General features: G+C 41.9%; 1 pseudogene; it reads left to right on the top strand.

Moving 5' to 3' along the window:
* LOC113837875 overlaps window positions 1–8,320 on the top strand; it is a 25,114-nt pseudogene extending 16,794 nt beyond the window's left edge.
* Window positions 8,321–11,626: the final 3,306 nt, after the last annotated feature.

Below are 11,626 nucleotides of genomic sequence, written 5' to 3'. Positions count from 1 at the left end.
CATGTATGAGTGGATGGCTTGCATGTATGTATATGCACTACATGTGTTCCCACAGAGATCAGAAAATGGCCTCATTACCCTAGAACTGAACCCATGTCCTCTGGAAGAGAGCAGCCTGTGCTCTTAACCACTGAGCCATCTCTCCAGCCTCAGAATTCAACATTCTTAAAACTGTTTTACCAAATGAAGCTGTAATCAAACCCAAGCCTGATGCATACTAGGCAAGTGCTACCTTCCAGTAAATGATATCTTTCATTTTTTTCAGAGAATAGAAATAAATATTTTGAGAGCCAAATATGGTAGCTCATACTTTTAACACTAGCACTTGGGAGGCCAAGACAGAAGGATCAACAAATCAAGCAAATTCACGGTCAGCCTGGGCTACATGAGACCCTATCTCCAAAAAGGCAAAACAAAGCAGAAATACAAAAAGATAGCTTCAAGTTTTTTAAATAAGTTGGCATGGGATACAAAAGCAACCCTAAATCTCTAATGATAGCCATACCTCAGTCCACAGGGAAGATACTTTAACTGTGAAAAAAAAAAACTACTTTTAAGGAGAACCTCCTGACTCAAAACAAACAAACAAAAAACAGGAAACAAAAACACATCAGGAGATTCCCACGTTCTGAGAGACTTTCTAATGTGCTCATTCCCACAGGCTAACACAAACTGACCTACAAACTGGGAGGTGGCTGTCAGTTAAGCACTAACTGCACACGTGTGAAGACTCTCAGTTCCCATGAACTAAGTAAGGCAGGTGGAGTCAGGGGGATTCCTGGGTTCTTTGGCCAGTCAGCCCCAGGTCCCAGTAAGAGACTCTGTCTCAAAAAACAACATAGATGGCTCCTTTAGGATGACATCTGAGTTTGACCTCTGACCTTCACATACACTCAAACATACTCATGTACATGCATGCATGCACACAAAACCTGATTAGCATACTCAGTGCTAGGTGACCATTCTATTCCACATCCTCTTAGGACAGAACATGACAGTTAAAGAACAAACAAAACACCTGTTATCTTTTCCTTCATTGGAGAATATTATGTTTTTAAAAGACAAAACAAAACCTTCCTCAACATACCTGTTTGTTTGAATATAATCTTTACCATTTTTGATGGTTACTGGGTTCCATCACACCCTGTTGGAAACAAAAGCAAATCTTCTTCCCTGATGTAACACATATCTTGTTTTTTATTCTGATCTCAAAGTATCTCTGAATTATACAGGTTGCTTTAATTTAGCAGTTTCTTTTTTATCCAATATCTTCCAATGCTGTTGTTTCCTTTTCAGTAGCATTTGAAAAATATAAAGTTAATAATCTATTATTTAATCTATCTCTGGAAGTCTTAATTTTCCATTTTACTTTACTGAGAATATCTTTTAAGGCACCTCATAAAGTGTTAATAATCATTTTTTTCTCCTTCTTTTGTTTTTTGAGGCAGGGTTTCTCTGTGGCTTTGGAGCCTCTCTTGGAAACAGTTCTTTTAAATCAGGATGGTCTCAAACACACAAAGACCCGCCTACCACTGCTTACTGATTGCTGGTTTTACAGGTTTGCACCACTACCACGTGGCATAAATAATATTTATTAAGAAAAGATCAGAAGTCAGATATGGGGTAAGACCCTGAAAGATGAGAGAACCAGTTGATCAGCCATCAGTGACTCCTGCCTCCTCCATTTCTAAATCTAAAACAGAGAACAAATCTCCCTCATCCCATCCTTACTAATTCCAGTCTCCAATCTCTCCACAGTTTTCCAAACCGCTATGTTATTTATTCAGTTAACTTGTAGCTCTGCTCTCTGATGCCACCCAAGCTTTATTATAAAAATATGATAAAAAAACCACACGACCCCCAGGACTTCACTTCTTATCCATCTCACACGTTTGCTCCTTCCCTTCCTCATATGAAAGTGTCCATGACAGATGTCTCATAGCATGGACATCTCAACATCCTGTGGTCTCAAATGCAACTCAGCTTCATCTTCACTGCTTCATGCAATGAACTCTCACAGACTCTTTACTTGGGGTCTTATTGTCGAAAACATAGATGTGTAATATAGTGAAGAACTGACCACAGAAGAAGAATCCATCATCTTTATATTTTGCATCTTTATTGTTTGCAAAGTCAGTAAAAAATAGGTGATTCTGCAATGGTTTTGTGGGCCCTACCAAGCTTGAATCAAATTTGCCAGATTTTTAATAATGTTGCTCCTGAGACAAGGAATTACTTTGCCTATTCATTCAGCATGGTAAGGGCATTGGTGGATAGAGTTGTGAACTTGGGCTACCTTCCTAGTCTTTTAATGAAGAGCACCTCAGTTCTGAGCAGTCCCGAGTCATATGTGAATAGTTGAGACTGGATTCCAGATCAAGCCATAATGAAAAGCAACTGTGATTAACTGCAGGAGTGGATCTTAGGACACTGCTGGGTGTAGTGGTGCACATAACTCCTGGAACAGAAAATCAAGAATCCAAAGCCAGGTTGGACTACATACACAGTGAGATCCTGTCCAATAAGATCCTGTCTAATTGATACTGCCATACTACTAAGGAAGTGAATTAGTTGGCAAGTTTGGAAGCCAAATTGACAGTGAGTACTAGAATGCCAAAATCACCACTTTGTAACTAGTGTAGTAAGAATAGGACTGGTAAGATGGCTTAGTGTGTAAAGGGACTTGTGCCAAGCCTAAGAAACTTAGTTCAATCCCCAGGACCACATGGTAGGAAAAAGCCAACTCTGACCTCCACACTCCTGATAGCACGTGACTCTCGCACACATAACACACACATAGAACAATTAAATGTATTAAGAACAAAATATGAAGAGAAATTTTATGAGAATCGAGGTGTTTGCATGTTTTAAAGTGTTTCTCCCCAAACTATTTTTGTTGCAAATAAAAATTAGCTGCAGAATAAAATTAAGTATACAGTGGATAAATCTGCATGGTCAGTAAATTGGTTGGTCCTCTCTCTTTAAGTTACTAGTGAGTGGCATATGCTGGGAAGGCAGAGGCAGAAAGATTTCTTGAGTTTCAGGCCAGTCAGGACTATATCGTGAGACCCTGTCTCTAAATAAATAAATAAAATAAAAAGAGAATCAGCATCTCCGGAAATGCATCAGGTAAAACAATTATTTTAATAGGTGCTTGAGAAACATTTGAGAAGATTTTTAACATTTATTCTTAGATTCAAAGAGGAAACCTAACAAGTGTGGAACTCAGTGAACATTTCCTTAATGTGACCAAAAGAAGAGAAGATGGAAATAACAACCTATGGTGAAATGATAGAACTTAGGTTCATATCACAGATGGGCATTTTCTTGTGCCTGGAGACCTCTGACATTTTCTGTCAATACATTTAAAATGAAGGTATGCATATTTCATTAAATTTAAGGTGAATATACCCCCAAAGTAGCATTACATCGTATGGTAGAATTCCCTATTTAGGAAGTTAGGAGGGAAGTAAGGATTTTAGGGAAGCATTTAAACTCCCTCCAGATATCTGACTAGTGGACTCATTGTGGAATTAGGAATGATGAAGAAGCCAAGGTTACCTATCCTTAAGTAGAAGCTGAGGACTTATCTCTGGAACCACAAGCAGGAAGCTAAGATATCCTGTAGACACTATTGTTAGACGTCATGACCAACTGGTAATATTCTTGTGATGGATTCTTAGAGTGAAGCTAGCAGGCCAGAAGCTCTTGGTTCCATATACTTTTGAGAAAGTTCTTATTAATTTATACCTCCCACTAGACATAGACATGAGTTGTTTCCCTTCACACCTGTCCATGTCATTCAAGTTACCCAGAAGATTGTAAAACCAGTTTCCCTGGCCTCACACTGTGATAAACCACCATGAACATGGCAACTTAAAGAAGTTTATTTAAGTACATAGTTCTGTCGTGGCAGGGAAGCATGGCAACAGGAGGCTTTGTGGCAGGGACTGAAGAGGGCAGAGGGCTCTAGGACTCCAATCTTGAACCACAAGCACAAAACAAAGAGAGTGAACTAGAAATGGCACAAGACTTTAAATTCTCAAAGCCACCTTGAGAGATACTTCCTCCCACTGGGCTATGCTTAAGAGAGAAAAATCTCATATACAGACAGATTTGTTCATTCAAGGGGTGGGTTCATATTGTGAAAACACTTCAAGTGGATAGTAATTCCGTCTAAATTTTCGTGACTTAAAACAAGTTAGATTACAGTGTGATGTTTTGTGGAAGCTGTACAGTATGATGCCAATATTACTTGAAAGGGTAAATAAGAATAGTTAAGTTTTTTAATGAATGAATAAAGAAAAAATGTGCCATTAGGACTAAAATGACATTGCAAAACTACAAATAAATGACTGTGTAGACAAAAGAGTGCAGTAAAATTGGACCCATCCTCTACTGACATAGAGGATTGGTTAGTAACAGCAGCAGGTCGGTGGCCTCCCCTAGTGGTCCTGAATGAATACCATACATGGAAGTGATTGGTGTGCATCTGTAAAAAGGCAAACAATTAAAAAGGTTTATGAAAATATATTTGATCTGAAAGGTAGTTTTCTATCTCAACAAAAATCATAAATTCAACTAAAGGGTTTTCAAGTTCTCTCGGTGGAAACATATACCTAAATCTATTCATCTGTCTGTCTGTCTATGTATCTATCTACACATGTTTACACATATATAAAATAAAATTGAAAGACAAATGAGCAACAGGAAAATACACAATAAATTATTTCTATCTAGCTCTAAATGCACAACTCATAAAAAGAATGATGATTAAGGCCCTTCAACCCCAGTGGGATAATAGGTGAGATGACAAGGCAGTGAGTTCACAGGAGATACCCAAGTGGCCACTAAACCAAGGTTATGCCCAGCCGGATGATCAAATTAAAGCAATTCCCTTTGCAGCTGTGAACACTTTGCTTTTGTGTAAGCTCAGTGTCAGTGCTGGTGTGGGTCAGCTGATAATAGCACTCACAGTACTGATGTAATGCAAGCATTCTGGAAAGTCATTTGGCAAAGTGATTCAAAGGCCTTCGATCCAGCCATTTAACTTCCAGGAATGTCTCTTACAGATATTAGTAAAAACCGTCCAGTGACATTTGTCATGACTGCAATAGTAGATAATTAGTGTCAACACTGGTCTACTGAGGGAGCCTGGTTAAACAGTTACAGCAGCACAGTCATACAGAAATGTGAGAGTTTGCAACAGAGGCTTTATTGATTGCCACACAGGACACAGTACTGCAGACTATTAATTAACAAGCATTTTCCTCTGACACTGAAGGAATGTCAATATATTCCACATCTTTATGTTTCATATATTGTCTTAATTTTCTAAAATGAAAAGTTATCAATTGTGGTATCAGGGAAAAGGTTTTTTCTTCTTAAAAAGTTTTCTTTATAATTTTGTTCTTAAATATATCTCTGTATGTCACTAAACAAAATGGATTTCTGCCACAGTGGGTAAATCTGGTACTGGAGTCTTAGCCCTGTGTGTCTGTAGAAATGCCACATGGTGTTTCCTCAGACAGTCACACTAGTGTTTTCTACTAAGTCTTTCCAGGGTCACCTTCAGGACTCAAAGTCACACTAGCTGCCTGCTTGCTAGCCTCTTCTTCCTTCCTCGTGAGGCTTAGCCAGAGGGTCCATCTTCCTTTTTGAAGATTTGCCTTTGTTATTTTGTGTTGATAGTGGGGCACACAGCAGTCAGAGGACAAATTTGCAGAATTGGTTCATTCCTTCTTCCAGCTTTAATAGGAGGGGATCAATGTCTCTGCCTCCTTCTCCCTGAGAAGGTGCGATGTTGCATGGTCTCCCAGCATTCTAAGTTGTAAGAAGTTTTCAATTATTGTTTTTAGTACTTATTTCAGTGAGCTCCATTTTCACACAGTACTTTTTTTCTATTTGAAAGGTGTCTGTTTTTAACTAGACCTCATGTCTTACAGCTTCCAGAAGTAATTCTTCAACCCGAGTTTCATTCTTCCAGTTTATTGATCTTCCCTTCTCTCTCTATGAAGTTTTCAGAACAATTTAGCGTTGGCATGAATGCAGAAGACTTTAAGCACACAGGATACCCCAGGAAACTACAGGTTTTATATTGCTCTATTTTTAGAGTGTCCATATACTTTCAACTCTGGTCATGCAGGACATTAAATACCAAAATGAAAGTGTCATGCTTTATTATTTTTTAGAGACTTTGTTAGTTCCTGAACACACTGGTTGTCACAAGCATAACATAGTTAGCTAGATGTCTGTCAGACGGCTATGTGAGTGGCCAAATTTGACTCTGCCCAGGTGCCTTTGAGCCTATGACTGACATGGTCTGTCCTCTCACAGGTGTCCACCTGTACTATGTTGGAGGAGAAGTGTATGCCGAATGCCTGAGTGACAGCAGCATCTTTGTGCAGTCGGAACTGCAACTATCATCATGGGTTTCATCCCACCACTGTCTGCAAGATCCCCAGTGGGTGTAGCGTGAAAATTTTCAACAACCAAGAGTTTGCTCAGATACTGGCACAGTCTGTGAACCATGGTTTTGAGACCGTGTATGAACTCACCAAAATGTGCACTATTCGAATGAGTTTCGTGAAGGTGAGCAGTACCCGCCCATCTCATTCAGGCCTGACCCCCGCCTCACCCCTGCTATTTACAATATGTATACCTGTGCCTTCCTGGTATATATTCCTATCAGTGCCCACTAAGAGCACCACTGTCCAAGAGGTTGTCATGGGAACTTAGAATATAGTCCTCTCCTCCCACCTCGCAGGTCCCAGAGATGGAACTCAGGTCTCCAGGCTTGGTGACAGGCGCCTTTATCTCCCCCTGCCTCCCAGTCATCATGCAGTTTATTCCGGGTCAAGCTAAGGGTTTAATAGAGTCCAGGCTGGAGCATGTCTTATTCCAGAAGCAGGCAGCCTAGTCAGTCTGTCTGTCTCAGCAGTCATTACGGCTCATATCAGCCTGGGGAGGGACAGCCTAGTGAATCTTGTCAGTTTCAGTAAAGGTTTTACGATTTCTGCTTCCTGAGTTTTAAGGACTTTGCCTAGAGGGTGGAGTGTTTCACCTCCCCTTAAAACATTCAGCAATTCTGGAGCTTCCCTATAAGACAGAAGGTTTTATCTTTAAAGATATTGTTACACAACATGTGTAAAAGGTGAGAGAAGAACCAACTTCACAGATTTGTTCTCTGAGCTCCACATGCACACTGTGGTGTACATTAACACACATTCATGCAACAACAACAAAAAGCTGGGTGCAGGGCTGTGTGTAGTCCCAGCATGGGAGACAGATAGGATCCCTTAGACTTGCTGGCCGCCAGTCTAGCCTGATTGGCAAAAGCCCAGGTGCAGCAAGAGAACTCATCTCAGAAAACACAGTGGGGTGAGATTGAAGAAGACAGCCAGTGTAGACCACCTGCCTCTGCCTCCCAACAGTGCTGGCATTAAAGGCTTGCACCACCAACACTGGGCCAATGATATAATTTATTATAGACTGAAATCAGCTCCTGGTTTGAATACAATGGTTGACGATTTCCTTCTGTGGTTAAATTGCTCCTCAGTTTTAGTCTGGAGACACATTTGTTCTGGAAGAGTAGAGTTAGGGAGGACCTTGCCCTTAGGGCTTCTCTGTCTCCAGAGGACACATCTCTAAAAAGTGAGTCCAATTCCTGCAGTAGGGTAAGGCTTGGGTTTGAACAGTAGACATGGTGATTCACAGCTATAATCACAGAATAGGGAGGCTGATTTATGTGTACAAAGTCAGCCTGGCCTGCAGAGTGAGTTCCAGATAGCCAGGGCTACACAGAGAAACCCTGTCTCAGGAGATGGGATGGGGGGTGTAGACAAGGACAGAGTAGCACTGCAGGGATTCTGCCTCTAAGCAGGGTGAGCCTGAGTGGGGAGACAGTATAGTAATAGATCCCAGAAACCCAGATCCCCAAAGCAGGAGCTGGAGAGATGACTCAGTGGTTAAGACTGCTCTTCTCAGGGAGCCATGTTTGGTTTCCAACACCCAGTTAGTAGTTCACATCCTGTAAGTCATGGTCCCGGTCATCTGATGTCATCTTCTGTCCTCTGTGGACACCCCCACTCCCAAATACACATACACAAAGTGGGAAAGAAAATTCCCAAATCAAGCCATTCCTGCAGTCTGATCCTTGTAGATACACAAAATAATAATTGCCTTTTTTTCTAGAAGTCTCTAAACACACTCAAAGTTCAATACATGTTTGCATATGTGGGGAAGTTGCTTTTGGGGTAATGGAGGAGTCTATTCTGTCTCTGATTATGTGTTTTTTTCCATACAGAGTTTTCCTGTGTAAGAACTGTAGTTTTCTGGGAACCTGCTATGTAGACCAGGGAGCCCGGATATCCAGATGTGTGCTGCTTCTAGCTCCAGAATGCTTGGATTAAAGTGGTGCACCACCACACTCAGAAATGTAATTTTAAAAGCTCACTGCAGAATAGAGTGTTGGGTCAAGTCTTTATTCTTAAGGCAGAGACCAGCCTTGTCTACATAGTGAGTCCCAGGCTCGCCAGGGCTAGCAGGATTCTCTTTCTCTTACACACACACACACACACACACACACACACACACACACACACACTGAATCAAAAGAAACTAAATTCTGAGTTTGAAGCTAAATTGATGGGATGCTTTGCTTGGATGGATTCAGCAGAGAATAGACAAGGCATAGTGGCCAAGGCCAGACTGGGAAGGATTGACAGGAGAAGGAGTCAGGGTTATCCTCTGCTACGTAGAGAATCCAAATCTAGCCTAGCCTAGAAAGACCCAGTCTCCAAATAAATAAAGGGAGAAAAAATATAAAAAGAACTCCAGTATTCTAGACTCTAAAACATATAACCTTGTTAATATTTTATGGAGATAGGGGCTCTCTGTGTACTCCTGGCCCCAAACTCATGACATCTACCTGCCTCTGCCTTCCAAGAGCTAGGAGTAAAGGTGTTGCTACTACTTGGGCCAAATCTCTATCTTTATCTGCTTCTCCAAATGGAAGACCTAGCTACTTGCTGAGAAGGTTTACTTCTTCAATAATCAATACATTAAAAATACATAGAAATATGCCTGGAATTTATGACTGAACTGGAAATGGTCTTATGTGCCCATTATTCCAGCCCTTGGGAGATGGCAAGAGAAGTTAAAGAATTCAAGGACGACCTTGGCAATTTAGTGAGTTTAGGGCCAGCTTGGAGTAACTGAGACTTTGTCTGAAGAGACCCTAAAACCTAAGTGTGCAACAAGGCTCAGTAGCTTTAGCCCTGTATGCCTGGAAACCTGATTTCAATCCATAAAACCATGTAAAGGTAGAGAAAACCAACTCAGTTAGTTATTGTTTGACCCACAGTGCAGTTTGGCAAATAAGGTCTACCCGTACACACAAGAGGAAGAAAGACAAAGGAGGCAGAGAAAGGACTTCAACTCAGTCAGAAAATAAGAAAACAAAACAAAACATGAGCTTCCCAGGCAGAGGATACTTTCTTTTCTCCTTTCATTAATACTTTTAAGAATGAATCTGGAGCCAGCCTCAGCCTCAATAATTGCTACAAAAATAGAAACACCCGACCCATACAAACAAATCCACTTCCTCCTCTGGGGTGAGGGGCAGACACGGGATGGTGGGGGAGCAAGGCATGGATGCTGAAGGTCATTCAGCCCCAGGGGGCATCAGAACCCAGCACAGAGTGTGGATTGGGTAAGGATGGCCCAAGTTGGGGAGAGGGATTCCAGAGCCTCCTCTCCAGGAAGCCAATGAGCCCTCAGACTATGTAAACACTAGAGCCTCTCGCTCTCCCAGAGACTTCTTTGGGATTTTGTTGCTGCTTTTCAGGATAGTCTGCTCCACCTTTCGAGTTCGGCTTTCTCCGTGTCAGAAAGGTAAGTTTTTTTGTCTGTTCTGAGATTTGAAACCGAGGACCTTAGCTTTGAGAGGCAGGTATAGGCTTCATATGGATGTTGTATGAGATAGGTTTAATTTAGCCAGCTTATGACCTGGGACAGGCTGAGGAACACACTTCTGCCTTCCTCAAAACCACAAAGTGCCTACTTAGAGAACTTTTCATAATCTGTGTAGTTTGGAGCATGTCCTGAACGAGCTCTGTAGACAATGCTGGCCTCGAATGCACACGACTGCCTGCCTAACTAGGATCATGGGCTTGAGCCAGCACTGACTAGCTTGCTTTGGAACTTAATTTACATATTATTTATGTTTTTGGTGCATTGGATTGAACTGTTGCAATGTTTTCAGTTTTCTGGCGGGTAAATTTTTTTTCCAGCTTGTGTTTCTCTCTGGACTATGTCAGCCTGTGGTACTCAAACTACTGGAGGGTAATTCTTTTTCCGTCTTGTGCATCTCACTGGACCATGTGAGCCTGTGGTACTTAAACTACGGTGGCACTTTTTGTTCTGGAATAAAGTGCCACCAGGTTTTGAGCATCACCGGTTGACAAAAGTGCGGTTTCCTCATTTCTAGTGACTCGTCTAGATTTCGAATAGTGTGGGGCACTCTTTGGACTTGAGCTATAATGGGCCCTTTGGTAGCGTGTGTCTGGGTTAACTGCGGTGTCCTGGGAGCTGGGACTCCGAGCATGGAGGGGAGAATGTTGAGTGGAAAGAAAGGACTCAGGACATCGCTTGCACAGTATCCAGGAAATGAAGCAGTATTGGAGAGGACTTGGGTGGTTCAGGAGCCCCCAGGCTCGAGGGGACAACCCACATAGTGGTCATCAAAGTGGTTGTCCTCTCTGAGGCAGAACTGGAAAGTGCTTCCACTTTGTGCCTCGCTGTGTGGGACAAGCATTCCAGTTGAGCCCATTGGAAGCATTTGTGCACAGGCGCTGAGCTCAGGCTTGGGAGAGTGAGTAGTGCTGCACTCCGCTAAAAAAGCTGGGCAAGTTAGGTGTGATGGGAACATTGTTCATGTATGTTCCTTGGACCTAAAAGAGAGCCGGGTAGTGGTGAGACTTAAGCTACAATGGTTACATTTTGAAAGCGGATTTTTCTCTAGGGAGTTTTTGAGACGTTTTCAGTAGGTTCAAGGTTCACCTTGGTTGTAAGAACTCCAGTTTAGGGCACATGTTTCAGCAGGTTTTTTTTTGGGGGGGGGCGGTTCAACACAGGGCTTCGCTTTGGCTTTTGAGGCTGTCTTGGAACTCGCTCTACTGAACAAGCCTGGTCTCGAACTCACAGAGATATGTCTGCCCCTTCCTCCTGAATGCTGTGATTAAAGGCAGAGGGAAATGAACCAAGGCACTAACAAAAACTCAGAAACTTCTTGAGCTACATTGCAAACCACCTTTGACATGGTGTTTGAACAAGCTCAGTGCGACCAAAACACCTCAGTGTGTTTTTTGTTATTTGTTTTGTTTTTTTCAAGACAGGTTTTCTCTAACTTGGAGTCAGACTCACCAGCTTCCACCACACAAGTGCTGCGATTAAAGGTTTGCACCACCATTGAGCACCATATGAGGCCCTTTTTGAGATAGGCTGTCTATGATGGAATTCCTGCCTACCAGAAGCACAGATCTTGCTTCTTCTAGGATTAGGGCATATACCATTTCCAAGTGTTTTTGTTGTTGTTGTTGTTGTTGTTTTGTGGGGGAGGAAGTTG

Source organism: Cricetulus griseus, unplaced genomic scaffold (assembly GCF_003668045.3).
Source record: "Cricetulus griseus strain 17A/GY unplaced genomic scaffold, alternate assembly CriGri-PICRH-1.0 unplaced_scaffold_1, whole genome shotgun sequence".
Classification (NCBI taxonomy): Eukaryota; Metazoa; Chordata; class Mammalia; order Rodentia; family Cricetidae; genus Cricetulus; species Cricetulus griseus.
Note: the sequence above shows the minus strand (reverse complement) of the source record. Positions and strands in the feature narration are given on the sequence as shown.